This window comes from Pleurodeles waltl, chromosome 1_1 (genome assembly GCF_031143425.1).
Source record: "Pleurodeles waltl isolate 20211129_DDA chromosome 1_1, aPleWal1.hap1.20221129, whole genome shotgun sequence".
Lineage (NCBI taxonomy): Eukaryota > Metazoa > Chordata > Amphibia > Caudata > Salamandridae > Pleurodeles > Pleurodeles waltl.
In genome coordinates this window covers 572,502,153-572,521,406 of record NC_090436.1, presented here as the reverse complement: position 1 = coordinate 572,521,406, position 19,254 = coordinate 572,502,153, and positions in this window count along the sequence as shown.

The following is a 19,254-nucleotide window of genomic DNA, read 5'->3' as shown; positions in this document are numbered from 1 at the left end:
CTTCTCTTTTCTTAGATGTTGCTTGTTTCTCTGGGTGACGCTGCCTCGGAAGGTGTTTACTGTAATATTCAGAAAGGAGCTGCTCCTGGTGCCCTCTTCTCTCAGGCAGCAATAAAACGCTTACATTGATCTTTGGAAGCCCTCTCACCTTAAGTTGTGTTAAAGTGCCCTGCTTTTAATGTGTCCTCCTTGTACAGAAGTACTTTAAATTGTATTACTCGTTCTCAAAACTTCCAAGTACTCCCAGAATCATCGGCCCTAGCCTTAATGTTTTTTTGTACAAAAGTACTCCTCTTCTTGCTGAGGTAGAACGGAGGTGCCTGTTAAACTGACTGCTACAGCTGAGTTTTAAAGTTTCCCTTTGAGTACAAAGAGTTCCTCCATCTCCTTGGAGGCAGCCTCCACTGCCATGGCCATTGGATTCTTAAGTAGTGTTTCCCAGATGGCCCTGCACGCTCCCGCCGGATGAGCCGGCAGCACGGAATGCAGATGGGAAGGCTCCGGATCACTGCCTGAAAAGCACAGTTTTTAATGTTTAATCTCAAGCTCAGTGATGTGGTTAACATAGAAACTTGTGCGCTCTGGTCAGCCGCCACTTACAAAGACCAGTAATGGGAAAAGGCAGATCACTCTTGCAATCCCCATTCTTGTTTTTCTTAGTTTGATTTATTAAGGCTGTGATTTATTTACAGATTATTAAGCATATGTGTATCTGTATGTATCACACTCTTACACAAGTTGCGGTTTCACTGACTGCTGTTGAATTTTGCATACCATCATTAAGCAGAAATCTTCGATCTGAATACAGTGGTGCAAGATTCAGCATCTTGCCCCTATCTCCCCGGGTTGCAGTTGGAAACGTGAAATGTTACTCAAGAACGAATAAATTGTAAGTATCCTAACCATACACTCGGCCCATTTACTGTGTAGGAATTAGTGATAAATAAGCAGCAGTTCCTCGGGCGCTACACTGTGATTGAATTTCTGAATTTCCAAGCAAGGCAAGGTGCTTAGCGTACTAAACAGAATACATAAAACAGGGAGCAGTGATTTTTGTTCTGGATCATTTTTTGATTCTAAATATCACTCGGATACCTGATTTACATGCAGTGTCCCTAGTATTACAAATATCTTCTTACTCACGCTGTTGCCTGCCCTGTGTGATGGGACAATACTCTGATACTCTGAACACCTACTACTGTTCTGTAGTAGTTATTTAGTACAGGTGTGCATGCCCACCGCCCCCCTCGATGCCTCTCTATCTTCAATCTTGCCCCACTCAGTATTGATCGATAATCCTTGAGTATTCTCCTAGCCTGCTTCATACGCAAGTGCTTAACTGCTGCAGTATAACAAGTACCAATGATTCCATCAAGTCAGACAACCCCTCGTGTGCTCTTTTTAACCCTCTGCCCCATAAATAATTACATATTCTCACACACACTCCAGTGGGTGCCCTTTGACATGCTGAGGCGATATAAAAGCAGCCTGCAGAGATCTGTGTGCCCAGCGTTTTATAGGGGCTAATAATAACTTTCGTGGTTAGTGCATCTAATGAAGAGATCTGTGATGAGTCTGATTACAGTTTTGACTCATGATAAAGTTGCATAGAGGGTTAGTGTTGCCACTGCAAAGCACAACAGGCAACATTCAGATCACATGTTTGAATTTAATGTAGATAGATCAGTGGGTTACTGCTGTTGTTACAGAGATCCTCTTTAGGTCGAGCATAGCTGCGTGCAATCGCTGCTTTTTCAACATGTTATCTATTTGGGCTTTTAACCACGCCCACCTCACGCCAATCACTATTGCTCCTTCATGGGCTTGCCCGTCAAAAATCCTTTGTTATCATTGATAAATGATTTATGTTTGTCCCTCCTTGGGGCGGTTTGGTTACCGCCTTGGACATCGACCCTGTAACATGGCTAATTGCACTTTTGCCGAAATGTTTGACTGCGAGCAAACTTCTTTTTCCTTTTGTGTGTCTCCTCCATGTTCATGCCGTGGCACTTTGAATTGGCTCACTTATGTGAAACTGTTTTACTCTTCATTTTCAATTTATGTGGCAAGAAAAGTCAGGTTTGGAGTTTACAATGCTAATAGCTCTAACTCGACCAAATGCGAGACCTATTGCATTGCAAATGGTTGTTTTTACTTGCAATGTGTATTTTTGTTGTTACATGTGAACAATTGTAAATGGATATGTCCTTCAAAGATCATGTGAAATCTGGAGATTTTGGTGTCTTTTACAGAACTTTTCACACCACTAATGACTGCATCATCTTGGTAAAATGTAGATATGCAGACGACTGTGTGAACTAGATTTGAATTAATAGTGAATGTTGGTGTTTTTTAGTTATTTTCCTCTCCAATTGGCAGACCCCTCCGCTGTTATCAAATTATAAATGCCCAATTGACCTATTAAAATTCAGAGTGTTAGATATGTAATGAATGAAATCATTTTATAGCCTGCAAAATCATAGTTTTAATCCCCATATATGAGATGTTATTTGTTAATTACCCATTCGTTATAAACACACCTTTGATTACTTTTTTGAGGCTTAAATCACTTTTACAACGGGTGAAAATTCTTTGTTTAGTGTCCCTTTTGATAAAATATTTCTTATTCCAAGATCCTTAAAAATGGACAGAAAGACGTCATGTGGGGCCATGATGGTCATAATTTGGTTGTGCAAGAACATAGGCATAACCATTCTCAATATTTCCACGATTGTTTGATCAACCCTATAATTATTATATGCAAAATCATTTATTATTATACACGCATGTAACAAGTGTGAATTGTTGCATTGCTGACACTAGAAAAGTTAATTTAAAATGCACTTTAAACTTTTTCATTCTCTATGTGGAATTCCTTGCCCCTTTATTCTCCTAAGTACAGAAGCCCTTGCCATGCAATCTAATAAAATTATGCACATTTCCAATGGCCAAGGAATTTATAAAGAATTCCAGGACGCCTTACTTAAACTTACATCCTCTAATATTCTCAGTAAAAGCTGTGGAATGTGTATGTGGGTGTCATGCCCTACGTGTGTAAATGTACATAGCACACATTCACGTTTCTTAAAAGTAATGATACAGTGCATTTGCACATTAGACATTTTCTAATAGTGCTTCTTCAACAAGAAATCCCTTCCCCACAACGTAGCCAATTTAACGGATGTTTCTTTCTGTTACTACCCTGGACCAAATTTTACTCCTGACCTTGACAGGAGTAAATCTCTGATCATATTTTGGGTGTGAGTGTTCCTGCCAAATGTTTTTTAATACCCACAAACATACATATTTGGGATATTAACCTACCAAGATAGGCATATTGGCCTCCTCTTTGATTAGATTGAAGCAGCTTTGCCCACACCTACCATTAAAATCTTTTGGTAAAAAATTATAACATCTTACAATGCAAATGAATACGGTACTTACTGGTAAACTTCATTACTCCAATTAAGGTAATCTTTTTTTCCCAGACTTAACCAAGTTTGGCAGCCTGGCCTCCCAGTCATGTTATACACAAGCTAGTCCTTTTTCTATCTTTATAGAAACTCAAGGCTCCCCCCCTACCATTCCTCTAAATGATAAGTAAAAACAGAGGGGTAAATCCACAAGGGAGGGAAAGCGGTGACTGGGATGAGGAGGACCTTAATCAGGGTAATGAAGTTTACTGGTAAGTAATGTGTTCATGAACCCCTAATTAGTCCTCCTTGTCAAAGTCCTAACCAACTGAGGAATTCATAAGCAGTAAATAAAAAATGGTTTACACCATGTTTTAAAGCAGTGTTCATTTATTTAAGTCAACAATTGCTTTGCAAAATTATCCAAGGATGGATTTTGAATCTCCAATGGATAATGATTAACAAAAGTATGATGGGATTTCCAGGTGGTAGCTGACTGAAACCTGACCTCTGCCCAAGAAGTAGAAATTGACCTAGTTGAACAACCTTGAATCTGAACTGGGGAAAACACACATAATGACTGGGAATCTTTACATATACCCTGCTGAACCCATTTACTTAACGTGGATGTAGCAATCATTTGGCCTTTATTGACACTTCCAAAAGAAACAGAGTGACTTTGAAATTTGAAAGTCCTTCTTACATTGTAGATAAGTAAGTACTGCCCTTTTACATTTAACAATGAAGGAATCTGGTTATTTTTCTCCTGTAGAACAAGAAGCATAGGCCCGTATTTATACTTTTTGACGCTAAACTGCGCTAACGCAGTTTAGCGTCAAAAATGTTTGCGGCGGCTAACGCCATTCTGAAGCACCATGCGGGTGCCGTATTTATTGAATGGCGTTAGCCGGCGCAAGCAGACCGGCGCTGCCTGGTGTGCGTGGAAAAAAACCACGTACACCAGGCAGCGCCGGTGTTGGGAAAAATGGCGCTAGGGCGTCTTAAAAATGGTGCAAGTCAGGTTGACGCAAAAAATCGCCTCCACCCAATTTGCGCCATTTTTAACGACGCCCAGACGCCATTTACATGACTCCTGTCTTAGTAAAGACAGGAGTCATGCCCCCTTGCCCAATGGTCATGCCCAGGGGACTTATGTCCCCTGGGCATGGTCATTGGGCATTGAGGCATGTAGGGGGGCACAAATCAGGCCCCCCTATGCCAAAAAAAAAATATAAAAACAAAAAAAATTTATACTTACCTGAACTTACCTGAATGTCCCTTTGGTGGGTCCCTACATCCTTGGGTGTCCTCCTGGGGTGGGCAAGGGTGGCAGGGGGGGTCCCTGGGGGCATGGGAGGGCAGCTGTGGGCTCATTTTGAGCCCACAGGTCCCTTAACGCCTGCCCTGACCCAGGCGCTAAAATCCGGCGCAAATGCGGGGTTTTTTGCCCCGCCCACTCCCGGGCGTGATTTTTGCCCGGGAGTATAAATACGACGCATTTGCGTCGCAGTCATTTTTTTAGACGGGAACGCCTACCTTGCATCTCATTAACGCAAGGAAGGCGTTCACGCAAAAAAATGACGCTCTTTCCTCATACTTTGGCGCTAGACGCGTCTAATGCCAAAGTATAAATATGGCGTTAGTTTTGCGCCGAATTTGCGTCGAAAAAAACAACGCAAATTCGGCGCAAACGGAGTATAAATATGCCCCATAGTCTCCTGCTTCCAATGAAATGCATAATTTTTTGGGAACGAATTTGGTATCTGGTCACAGAATCAACCTATCTGGAATAATCTGAAAAAACAGATAAGGGACAATCAGGTTGCTCCTAACCTTCTAGCTGATTTAATGGCTAATAAGAAGAATATTTTGACTGATCCCCGCGTCATGGTGCCTGTTCAAGAAGCTCAAATGGTGAAAGTTCGAGACCTTTGAGAACTGTAGCTAAATTCAAGTAGGGAACGATGACCTGTGGAAATGTTTTCTGTAAACAAATGCTTTTCAGCAAGCATACAAGTATTTATCCCTCCATGCTAAAATGACGCACAGGTGGGTGGCAGACCCAAATAATGGCGTAAAGCTTGCTTAGCACCATTATTTAATGCCTGGGTCTGACCAGGTGTTAGGGGACCATTGAATGGGCCCACAGGTGCCCACCCCAAGCCCCAGGAACACCTCCACCCACACCAGAGGGACACCAGTGAACCCCATCCCAGGTGAGTAAAGTAAGCATTTAAAAAAACATTTTTAAAGTGCCATTGATGGCCCTTACATAGGTCCCCCTGCCTGACACTGAGTCTTATGGCCATGCCCAGGGGTCACTGGTCCCCCGCTGGGGTGTTGGGCGTGACCCCTGTCTATACTCAGACAGGAGTCAGTTTTGGCGGCTTGTGTGCACAAAAAAAAAATGACGCTAGGCTGATTAGCTGCAGAAATATTGCCGCTAACCAGCCTACCATCATTTTCTGTTGCAGAACCTCCATTTCTTATACCACCACTTCCACCTGCTAGCTTTTCTGTGACACCAGCCTATTCTTAGTGCTGGCTTTCACCATTCCTTAAAAATGGCCCCCGGATGGCGCTGTAGAATGATGTAAGCCGGCGCTAATATTTTTGCCTTAGCACAGTTTTGCGGCAAAAAACATAAATATTGGCCTAAATGCGTTCATTGCTGCCCATTGATCCGCCAAGGTAGCAGGGGATAGTTCCTTCTAGAAACTCTTATGTAAAAAATCTACTTTCTAAAAGGGATCGCCTAACACCGGATCTACACCTCTAGGTGAACACCATTTAAAAAAACTAACCCCAACTTTTCTTATATGAAAAGAGGGTAGAAGGTTACAAGAGAGCTGTGTGTCCTTAGCTATCTGGCTAGATCAACTCATATCCTTGAATGCTATCCTCTCAAGTTCCATGCCGTCATCTTTAGTTGTTGAATCTGAAGGAGAGTTAACTGTGGGGATTGCATAGGAGATGGAATGAACCAGAGTGTGACAAATAACCCCCTCAAAAGGTTGAACAACAAGTGGGACCACAGGTGTCTTGGCCTAAAGGGATCTGTTACAGTCACCTCCGATCTCTCCTCCCTAACTTTCTGAAGCATCTCCGGGAAGAGGGGAATCTGTGGGAAGCATATAAAAGTCCCCAGGGCCAAGTAATCACAAGAGTATCAACTGAGCATGCCCAACAATAACAGATTTCTGTGCACAAAACTGGGAGCTATGTATTGTGAGGAGAGGTAAAGACGTCTATACAGGGATCCCCAAACAGATGACAGACTTGATGAACACTGAATGAGACAGGTGGTAAAGAACAGACGGGGGAGATTGTGGCTGAGTCTGTCTGTATGGAAACTGAGATCCTCTGAAGGTAAACTGCCCACATGGCAATGAGAGTATTCTCTGAACAAGAACAAATCTCCCTTGCTAACAGTTTCAAATGAGGACTCTTCACATGTCCCCGGTGATTAAGGTTGCACCTTGCTACCTGATTCTCTGTTCGGACTGTCTGGTTGATGTCCAACAGATGGGGTTGAAAAAAAACGGAACTGCTTCCCACACCACAACCAGCTTTCTCCAATTGAATGAGTGATCCTTGTTGAGCTCTGACCACCCACCTTTGGATTCCAGCCCTTCCAGGGTCACCTCCCAACCCCACAGACTTTCATCCATTGTCAATAACACTGGAGGAGCCATCCAAAAAGGAATTTGATTCTTCAATTGGGCGAGTACAGCCACCAACCCAACTCCTGGACAATTGTTGGTGACAATGGAATTTGTATGTTGCATTGACCAAGTCTGGATACCAATGGACTATTGATGTTGTAGCAGTGAGCAACTCATGTACTTTCAACAAAAGTCTGGCTGTCACCAGTGGAAGGGATGGCAAAGTGTAGGAAAGTACCATCTTGCCTGGCATGTTACCCCCATTTTTCACTGTATATATGTTGTTTTAGTTGTATGTGTCACTGGGACCTTGCCAGCCAGGGCCCCAGTGCTCATAAGTGTGCCTGAATGTGTTACCTGTGTTATGACTAACTGTCTCACTGAGGCTCTGCTAATCAGAACCTCAGTGGTTATGCTCTCTCATTTCTTTCAAATTGTCACTAACAGGCTAGTGACCAATTTTACCAATTTACATTGGCATACTGGAACACCCTTATAATTCCCTAGTATATGGTACTGAGGTACCCAGGGTATTGGGGTTCCAGGAGATCCCTATGGGCTGCAGCATTTCTTTTGCCACCCATAGGGAGCTCTGACAATTCTTACACAGGCCTGCCACTGCAGCCTGAGTGAAATAATGTCCACGTTATTTCACAGCCATTTTACACTGCACTTAAGTAACTTATAAGTCACCTATATGTCTAACCTTTACCTGGTAAAGGTTGGGTGCTAAGTTACTTAGTGTGTGGGCACCCTGGCACTAGCCAAGGTGCCCCCACATTGTTCAGGGCCAATTCCCCAGACTTTGTGAGTGCGGGGACACCATTACACGCGTGCACTACATATAGGTCACTACCTATATGTAGCTTCACAATGGTAACTCCGAATATGGCCATGTAACATGTCTATGATCATGGAATTGCCCCCTCTATGTCATCCTGGCATAGTTGGCACAATCCCATGATCCCACAGGTCTGTAGCTCAGACCTGGGTACTGCCAAACTGCCTTTCCCGGGGTTTCACTGCAGCTGCTGCTGCTGCCAACCCCTCAGACAGGTTTCTGCCCTCCTGGGGTCCAGCCAGGCTTGGCCCAGGATGGCAGAACAAAGGACTTCCTCTGAGAGAGGGTGTTACACCCTCTCCCTTTGGAAAATGGTGTGAAGGCAGGGGAGGAGTAGCCTCCCCCAGCCTCTGGAAATGTTTTCATGGGCACACATGGTGCCCATTTCTGCATAAGCCAGTCTACACCGGTTCAGGGACCCCTCAGCCCTGCTCTGGCGCGAAACTGGACAAAGGAAAGGGGAGTGACCACTCCCCTGACCTGCACCTCCCCTGGGAGGTGCCCAGAGCTCCTCCAGTGTGCTCCAGACCTCTGCCATCTTGGAAACAGAGGTGCTGCTGGCACACTGGACTGCTCTGAGTGGCCAGTGCCATCAGGTGACGTCAGAGATTCCTTCTGATAGGCTCCTTCAGGTGTTGCTAGCCTATCCTCTCTCCTAAGCCAAACCCTCTTTTCTGGCTATTTAGGGTCTCTGTCTTTTGGGTTTCCTTAGATAACGAATGCAAGAGCTCATCAGAGTTCCTCTGCATCTCTCTCTTCACCTTCTACCAAGGAATCGACTGCTGACTGCGCTGGAAGCCTGCAAAACTGCAACAAAGTAGCGAAGACGACTACTGCAACTCTGTAACGCTGATCCTGCCGCCTTCTCGACTGTTTTCCTGGTGGTGCATGCTGTGGGGGTAGTCTGCCTCCTCTCTGCACTAGAAGCTCCGAAGAAATCTCCCGTGGGTCGACGGAATCTTCCCCCTGCAACCGCAGGCACCAAAGAACTGCATCACCGGTACCCTGGGTCTCCTCTCAGCACGACGAGCGAGGTCCTTTCAATCCAGAAACTCTGTCCAAGTGACTCCCACAGTCCAGTGACTCTTCAGTCCAAGTTTGGTGGAGGTAAGTCCTTGCCTCCCCACGCCAGACTGCATTGCTGGGAAGCGCGACTTTTGCAGCTACTCCGGCCTCCGTGCACTTCCGGCAGAAATCCTTTGTGCACATTCCAGCCTGGGTCCACAGCACTCTAACCTGCATTGCACGACCTCCTAAGTTGTCCTCCGGCGACGTGGGACTCCTTTGTGTGACTTCGGGTGAGCACCGTTTCACTCCACTTTGTAGTGCCTCTTCTGGCACTTCTGTGGGTGCTACCTGCTTCTGAGAGGGCTCCTTGTCTTGCTCCACGCCCCCTCTGTCTCCAGACGCAATTGGCAACATCCTGGTCCCTCCTGGGCCACAGCAGCATCCAAAAACCCTAACTGCACGATTTGCAGCTAGCAAGGCTTGTTGGCGGTCTTTCTTCAGGAAAACACTTCTGCACGACTCTCCACGGCGTGGCGGATCCATCTTCCAAAGGGGAAGTCTCTAGCCCTTGTCGTTCCTGCAGAACCTTCAGCTTCTACTGTCCAGTAGCAGCTTCTTTGCACCCACAGCTGGCATTTCCTGGGCATCTGCCCATCTCCGAGTTGCTTGTGACTTTTGGTACCCTCGACTGGAAATCCATCGTTGTTGCATTGCTGGTTTGTGTCTTTCCTGCAGAATTCCCCTATCACGACCTCTATGTCCTTTGGGGAACTTTAGTGCACTTTGCACTCACTTTTCAGGGTCTTGGGGTGGGCTATTTTTCTAACCCTAACTATTTTCTAATAGTCCCAGCGACCCTCTACAAGGTCACATACGTTTGGGGTCCATTCGTGGTTCGCATTCCACTTTTGGAGTATATAGTTTGTGTTGCCCCTATCCCTATGTGTCCCCATTGCATCCTATTGTAACTATACATTGTTTGCACTGTTTTCTAATACTATTACTGCATATTTTGGTATTGTGTACATATATCTTGTGTATATTTCTAACCTCATACTGAGGGTACTCACTGAGATACTTTTGGCATATTGTCATAAAAATAAAGTACCTTTATTTTTAGTATACCTGTGTATTGTGTTTTCTTATGATATTGTGCATATGACACTTGTGGTACTGTAGGAGCTTCACTCGTCTCCTAGTTCAGCCTAAGCTGCTCTGCTAAGCTACCATTATCTATCAGCCTAAGCTGCTAGACACCCTATACACTAATAAGGGATAACTGGGCCTGGTGCAATGTGTAAGTACCCCTTGGTACTCACTACAAGCCAGTCCAGCCTCCTACATTGGTTGTGCAGTGGTGGGATAAGTGCTCTGTAACTACTTACCACTTTTGTCATTGTACTTTTCATAAGAGAAAAATATACAAAACAAGTTCAGTGTATGTACACCTAACCAAAAAGTTTTGCATTTCTTTTCTCACTTCTTTTCTAAAGTGCTGAAAAGTACTTCTAAACTTTCAAAAAATTCTTAAAAAGTTTTAAAAGTTTTTTTCTCCTGTCTTTCTAAAAGTTCTGACAAACTTTTTTTCCTTTCTCTGTCACTAAAACACTTTCTAAAATGTCTGGCACAGGCCAAACTGTTGATCTGTCCAAACTTGATTATGATCATCTTAGCTGGAAAGGAGCAAGGAGTCTCTGCATAGAAAGAGGTTTAAGTGTAGGGAAGAATCCCCCCAGAGAACTATTGGTTAACATGCTTATAGAACAGGATAAGGCTAGAGGTGCCCCATCTGTTGAAAAAGTAGCTAATGGTTCACAATCTGATCCAGGGACACCCCTAGAAAAAGAGTCAGGAAAGAAACTTCCTAGCCTGCCCATTACAAGACAGCCTAGCATAGTTGGTACTGATGTAGAGTCACACCATACTGATAGTGTTGTCTCACATCCTAGCAAGAGTATTCCTTCACATCATAGTAGAAGTGATGTTTCTGTTAACCAAGCTGTTAGGATGCCCTCTGTAAGGGATGGTTCTCCTTCTGTACATTCTCACCATACTTCTGTTTCAAGGAATGTCCCACCCACCCACCCTGATGACAGAGTGTTAGAAAGGGAGCTCAATAAATTGAGAGTGGAACAAACCAGACTGAAGCCCAAGAAGCAACAGCTGGATTTGGATAGACAGTCCTTTGAACTAGAAAAAGAAAGACAGAAATTGGGTTTAGAAACCCATGGTGGCAGCAGCAGTATTCCCCATAGTCATCCTGCAAAAGAGCATGATTCCAGGAATCTGCATAAGATAGTTCCCCCTTATAAGGAGGGGGATGACATTAACAAGTGGTTTGCTGCACTTGAGAGGGCCTGTGTTGTACAGGATGTCCCTCAAAAGCAGTGGGCTGCTATCCTATGGCTATCATTTAGTGCAAAGGGTAGGGATAGGCTCCTTACTGTAAAAGAAAGTGATGCCAATAATTTTGCAGTTCTTAAGAATGCACTCCTGGATGGTTATGGCTTAACCACTGAACAGTACAGGATGAAGTTCAGAGAGACCAAAAAGGAGTCTTCACAAGACTGGGTTGATTTTGTTGACCATTCAGTGAAGGCCTTGGAGGGGTGGTTACATGGCAGTAAAGTTACTGATTATGAAAGCCTGTATAACTTGATCCTGAGAGAGCATATACTTAATAACTGTGTGTCTGATTTGTTGCACCAGTACCTGGTCGACTCTGATCTGACCTCTCCCCAAGAATTGGGAAAGAAGGCAGACAAATGGGTCAGAACAAGGGTGAACAGAAAGGTTCATACAGGGGGTGACAAAGATGGCAACAAGAAGAAGGATGGTAAGTCTTCTGACAAGGGTGGGGACAAATCTAAAAATGAGTCTTCATCAGGCCCACAAAAACACTCTGGTGGGGGTGGTGGGCCCAAATCCTCTTCTAATCAAAACAAAGAAAAGAAACCATGGTGCTATTTATGTAAAATAAAAGGCCATTGGACAACAGATCCCAGTTGTCCAAAGAAAAGCACCAAGCCTCCTACCACTACAACCCCTACTGCTACACCTAGTGTCCCTACTAATAGCAGTGGTGGTGAGAGCAAACCTACTAATAGCCAACCCAAGGGAGTAGCTGGGCTCACTTTTGGTAACTTAGTTGGGGTTGGTCTTGTTAGGGAGACCACAGAGGCTGTGTTAGTCTCCGAGGGGGCTATTGATTTAGCCACCTTAGTTGCTTGTCCCCTTAACATGGATAAGTACAAGAAACTACCCCTAATAAATGGTGTTGAGGTTCAGGCCTACAAAGAAAGTTGTGGTAGCCTCAGATTTACCTGTAGACTGTCTACTAGGAAATGATTTGGAGACATCAGCTTGGTCAGATGTGGAGTTGGAGGCCCATGCAGCAATGCTGGGCATCCCAGGTCATATTTTTGCTTCAACCAGGGCTCAGACCAAAAAGCAAAAAGGACAGGGTGACTTGGATCCTGGAACAATGGACCAAGTGCTCCCTAAAGCTAGGGCTAGTAGAAGTAAAGTACTACCTACTATCCCTCCCTCTACAGTGGATTCTACTTCTGAGGAAGAAGAATGTCCACCCTGTGCAGAACCTACACCAGAGGAGCTGGAAGCAGACACTGCTGAGCTTTTGGGTGAAGGGGGGCCTGCCAGGGAGGAGCTGAGTGTGGCACAGCAAACCGGTCCCACACTAGAGGGTCTAAGGCAGCAAGCTGTCAAACAAGCTAATGGGGATGTCAGTGACTCTCAAAGAGTTTACTGGGAGGACAACCTCTTGTACACTGAAGCAAGGGATCCTAAACCTGGAACTGCCAGGAGGTTAGTGATTCCTCAGGAGTACAGAAAGTTCCTCCTAACTCTAGCCCACGACATTCCCCTAGCTGGACATTTGGGACAAATGAAAACTTGGGACAGACTTGTTCCCTTGTTTCATTGGCCTAGAATGTCAGAGGACACAAAAGAATTTAGCAAGTCCTGTGAAACCTGTCAAGCCAGTGGCAAGACAGGTGGCACTCCAAAGGCACCCCTTATTCCACTGCCTGTGGTTGGGGTTCCCTTTGAAAGGGTAGGGGTTGACATAGTTGGCCCCCTTGACCCTCCTACTGCTTCAGGCAATAGGTTTATCTTGGTGGTAGTGGACCATGCCACAAGATATCCTGAAGCTATTCCTCTAAGGACCACTACAGCACCTGCAGTAGCAAAGGCCCTCCTGGGAATATTTTCCAGGGTGGGCTTCCCAAAAGAGGTGGTATCAGACAGGGGAAGCAATTTCATGTCTGCTTACTTAAAGGCCATGTGGAAGGAGTGTGGTGTGACTTACAAGTTCACTACACCCTATCATCCACAAACAAATGGACTGGTGGAGAGATTTAACAAAACTCCCAAAGGCATGATTATGGGACTCCCTGAAAAACTCCGCAGGAGATGGGATATCCTTTTACCATGCCTCCTTTTTGCCTACAGGGAGGTACCCCAGAAAGGAGTGGGCTTCAGCCCCTTTGAACTCCTCTTTGGACACCCTATGAGGGGTCCACTGACACTTGTCAAGGAGGGTTGGGAACAACCTTTAAAAGCTCCAAAGCAAAATATAGTGGATTATGTACTTGGCCTCAGATCAAGGATGGCTGAGTACATGAAAAAGGCCAGTAAAAACCTTCAGGCCAGCCAAGAGCTCCAAAAGCAATGGCATGACCAGAAGGCTGTTTTGGTGCAGTACCAACCAGGGCAGAAAGTGTGGGTCTTGGAGCCTGTGGCCCCAAGAGCACTCCAAGATAAATGGAGTGGACCCCACACAATTGTTGAAAAAAAGGGTGAAGTCACCTACTTAGTTGACTTAGGCACTGCCAGGAGTCCCCTTAGGGTGCTCCATGTCAATCGCCTGAAACCCTACTATGACAGGGCTGATCTCACCCTGCTCATGGCAACTGATGAGGGACAGGAAGAAGAGAGTGACCCTCTCCCTGATCTCTTCTCTTCCACAGAACAAGATGCTCTAGTGGAAGGTGTAGTTTTGGCTGATAGTCTTACTGCTGAGCAGAAAGACCATTGCATAAATCTCCTGGGTCAGTTTTCTGAACTCTTCTCTACTGTGCCAGGTACCACTTCTTGGTGTGAGCACACTATAGATACTGGAGACAGCTTGCCTGTCAAAAGTAAAATCTATAGGCAGCCTGACCATGTCAGAGACTGCATAAAGCAAGAGGTGCAGAAAATGTTAGAACTGGGAGTGGTTGAGCACTCTGAAAGTCCATGGGCTTCTCCTGTGGTACTTGTACCAAAACCTCATTCCAAAGATGGAAAGAAGGAAATGCGGTTTTGTGTTGACTACAGAGGTCTCAACCAGGTAACCAAAACTGATGCTCACCCTATACCCAGGGCAGATGAGCTCATAGATACACTGGCATCTGCCAAGTATCTAAGCACTTTTGACTTGACTGCAGGGTATTGGCAGATCAAATTATCAGAAGATGCAAAAGCAAAAACTGCATTTTCAACCATTGGAGGCCATTACCAATTCACAGTAATGCCTTTTGGATTGAAAAATGCACCTGCCACTTTTCAAAGGTTGGTGAATACAGTCCTGCAAGGGCTGGAAGCTTTTAGTGCAGCATATCTGGACGATATAGCTGTCTTTAGCTCCAGATGGGATGATCACCTGGTCCACCTATGGAAAGTTTTAGAGGCCCTGCAAAAGGCAGGCCTCAGTATCAAGGCTTCAAAGTGCCAGATAGGGCAGGGGAAGGTGTTTTATCTGGGACACCTTGTTGGTGGGGAACAGATTGCACCACTTCAGGGGAAAATCCAAACTATTATAGATTGGGTTCCCCCTACTACTCAGACCCAGGTGAGAGCCTTTTTAGGCCTCACTGGATATTACAGGAGGTTCATTAAGAACTATGGCTCCATTGCAGCCCCTCTTAATGACCTCACATCCAAGAAAATGCCTAAAAAGGTATTGTGGACAGCTAGCTGTCAGAAAGCTTTTGAGGAGCTGAAGCAGGCCATATGCTCTGCACCTGTCCTGAAAAGCCCTTGTTACTCTAAAAGATTCTATGTCCAAACTGATGCATCTGAATTAGGAGTAGGGGCAGTCCTATCACAACTTAATTCTGAGGGCCAGGATCAACCTGTTGCTTTTATTAGTATGAGGTTGAACCCTAGAGAAAAGCGTTGGTCTGCCATTGAGAGGGAGGCCTTTGCTGTGGTCTGGGCACTGAAGAAGTTGAGGCCATACCTCTTTGGCACTCACTTCATTGTTCAGACAGACCACAAACCTCTACTTTGGCTAAAACAAATGAAAGGTGAAAATCCTAAATTGTTGAGGTGGTCCATATCCCTACAGGGAATGGACTATACAGTGGAACATAGACCTGGGAGTAGCCACTCCAATGCAGATGGACTCTCCAGATATTTCCACTTAGACAATGAAGACTCATCAGGTCATGGCTAGTCTTATTGTCCTTCGTTTGGGGGGGGGGGTGTAGGAAAGTAAATCTTGCCTGGCATGTTACCCCCATTTTTCAGTGTATATATGTTGTTTTAGTTGTATGTGTCACTGGGACCCTGCCAGCCAGGGCCCCAGTGCTCATAAGGGTGCCTGAATGTGTTACCTGTGTTATGACTAACTGTCTCACTGAGGCTCTGCTAATCAGAACCTCAGTGGTTATGCTCTCTCATTTCTTTCAAATTTGCACTAACAGGCTAGTGACCAATTTTACCAATTTACATTGGCATACTGGAACACCCTTATAATTCCCTAGTATATGGTACTGAGGTACCCAGGGTATTGGGGTTCCAGGAGATCCCTATGGGCTGCAGCATTTCTTTTGCCACCCTTTAGGGAGCTCTGACAATTCTTACACAGGCCTGCCACTGCAGCCTGAGTGAAATAACGTCCACGTTATTTCACAGCCATTTTACACTGCACTTAAGTAACTTATAAGTCACCTATATGTCTAACCTTTACCTGGTAAAGGTTGGGTGCTAAGTTACTTAGTGTGTGGGCACCCTGGCACTAGACCAAGGTGCCCCCACATTGTTCAGGGCCAATTCCCCAGACTTTGTGAGTGCGGGGACACCATTACACGCGTGCACTACATATAGGTCACTACCTATATGTAGCTTCACAATGGTAACTCCGAATATGGCCATGTAACATGTCTATGATCATGGAATTGCCCCCTCTATGTCATCCTGGCATAGTTGGCACAATCCCATGATCCCACAGGTCTGTAGCTCAGACCTGGGTACTGCCAAACTGCCTTTCCCGGGGTTTCACTGCAGCTTGTGGTTCTAAAAATTCTGGACCCATGTAATCTGCTTTGCCACAGCAGTACGATTTTAGTATCAAAAGACCGATAATGACTAGTACACTAAGCATGAGCATTTTCGCTCAATTCCAGCAGCGTTTTCACCTCGAAATCGCCATTTTCGTCCTGCACTCGTGGCTCCCATTTTATACACGACAGCCATTTTAAAAGTTGCCCTCACATAGGCTTATAATACAGTCAGATTTGATTCCAGGGACACGTACACCTTGATTAACTTTTCTCTGACCTGGGCAAGCTGGAACCATTGCCTCAGGCCAAACCTGTTTGGTCAGTCTCTCTCCCAGTGGCCGAATCAGATAGCATCAAGGCACACCATGCCATAAAACCCTTATTATCGCTCACACACCCTGCCTAATCTTGCTCACACTTGCACCTGCTCTTTTCTTCTCCTTACTTTACGAGGGGGAGGTGCCCGTTTTTATTGAGGGTCCACACTTATCTGATGTGAAATTCTAGGCCTTGCCGGGTAATTTATTATGGGTTGAATGACCTGAAATATGAGGTTTCATCATGACACTGTTTTTTCCTTTGTAGTGAAAACATGTGAATGACCAACCAAAATGTCAAGAATGTTTGCCTGAAGCTTAAAAAACTGTATATAAGGAAACCTGATTTTGCATTGACACACAGTCTCCTGAGAACATACAAATCGTGCTGTTGTACTTCTAGGACACTTGTCACTTGGTTGCAGCCAATAAATTCGATCTTTGACTTCACCTAGAAGACTCTGAGTTTCTGTAGTCTGAATCAGGAAAGTACCCGAGGTCTTTGGGTGTACCCTGGCACCGCTGGGTTACCGGATCAGTACCGGTTCTGAAAAACCCAGTACCTGAGTTGGCGCCCAACGTGGGGCAATACCAGCGGTACCGGTCCAAGCCTGAGGTTCGTGAGGAGCTTCGTGTGAAAATTCTGGAGGAAGGCTGCCACTTCATCGACCCCTGTATGTCGACGTGGTCCGAAAGTCTTTGCTGCGAGGTTCCCCGCTTCCCGACGGCTACGAAGGACTGCTGCCCTGGCTATCGCCCTGATTTGGACCCTTGATTTTTGGTAGAGCGAAACGATAAGACGAGTCTTCTGGTGACGTCATTGATATTTTCAGTTAAGTATAAGTGGAGCGTCTCCCAGTCCTTAGTTGGACACTTGGTTTGGTCCTTAGTTGGACACTTGATTTGGTCCTTAATTGGACACTTGGTTTGGTCCTTAGTTGGACATTTGGTTTGGTATCCCTTCGGGATCACTTTGATTTGGAACTTGCAAGTACCAAAGCCGAAGGACTCGTGTATTCACGAGACTATCGTAAACGATAATCCTTTGAAGTTTGAAGCTAGACTAGTGAGCAAAGATGCCTGGTCTTAGCAGACTTGGAAATTTGTTTTGTCTTGGTTGTAAAAGGGACTCCCGGTTGGAGGACTCATGTCCGCTTCCTCCGATTGGAACTCCAACTTATGAACTATATGTGAAGCACGGAGTAGGCCCCATCACATATAATGAAGTATGGATCCGTTACACCAGAAAAGATGGTGTTTTAAAATGGCCCCAAAATGGTAGCTTTGACACAGAAATCTTAGATAACCTCGATGTTAGACTTTTTAAGAAGAAAGCTCGGCCGGCAATGTTTGATTCTTTCCGCTTATGGCGTAAAGAAGCCAAGCAAAAGGAAATTAAATTAGCTAAGAAAAATAAGAGAGAAAAAGGTATTTCGATTATGCAAGCTGCTATACAGTTTAAAGATAATGAAGCAGAACAGTTGAATGAGCAGTTGCATAGGCGACACAAAATGACAGTAGATAACTGCTATCCAGCTTTGTCGCCTCTTCAGCAAGATGCAGCAAAAGACTCTGAAAAAGATCCCCTAATGTCGCATTTGCTAAGTTCGCCACCACCCTATGCGCTGAATGCAACGGCACCCCCGCAACCTCTAGTTGCACAACCAGTGGTTGCATTGTCTCCTGCTCCTCCCCAGCACCCACCAGCTATTCTTCAGTTGGTTCCTATTCCTCCGGTGCAGCCTTCTCAAGGGCCACCGGCTTTGACATCTGCTCTGCCTTTACTTCCTACAACTTTGACTACTATAGCGACTACCACTCCTGGTATTGTTTCTGATACTGCTTCTGTCTCTGCCTTGTCTCATTCTGTTTTTCCTCCTGTTCATTTGTCAACTTCTCCCTCTATCCGTCAGAGAATGACAAACACTGTGACTAGTCTTTTATCCCCTCTCTTTGGGTCATTAGCTACGACCCCAGTTACAGAGCGTAAGCAATTGCGTAGCCAATTGCCTGATGGTATGGAGAAAGAGACACTGAATTATTTGGCGCATAAATGGGTTACTGAACCAGCGAGATATGAACTAGAGTCTGTTATGGATGTCTTCCATCAGTGGGAAGAACCGAAACAGAGATACGTTTTTGAGAAAATGTGTACTTTTCTTTCTGAGGATTTAGAGGAAAATGGTTTGGAGCCCAATCCGCCTAAGTTGTGTCGCGTACGGTTTGATTTTTCGACAGGTTTGATTGTGGGTTCAGATGTCGAGAAAGCAGTTGCGACGTTATTATCGTTTAGGACTGAAGGTGTTTCCAGGTTATTGTTTAAACATGATTCTTCTGCTCAAAAGAAAGGGAAACAGTACCCCATGAGAGAAGTTCCCCCACAGTGGAGGGAAGGGGACCCGAATGCTAATCCACCTGTCCTGCCTCACTTCCAGCGTGTATGGGTACACGTTCCATGGAAGCGAGCTGAAGTTTTAGCCCTTAAGCAGACATTGCCTGATCCCCGTAAGAATCCTACAGGGTATTACAAGGAATTGTCACAGACTGCGGGGTCTTGCATTATGAATTTAGCGGACATAGACATGTTGTTTGGGAATGTTGTTCCACAGCCTTTATGGGGTAAGATTCACCATGCAGGCCATGCTCAAGAATTAGGTGACACATGGGCTAATATTGCTGCTGCAGATGCCCGACAAATTGGTGGTGCTAAACCTGAGCCTTTAG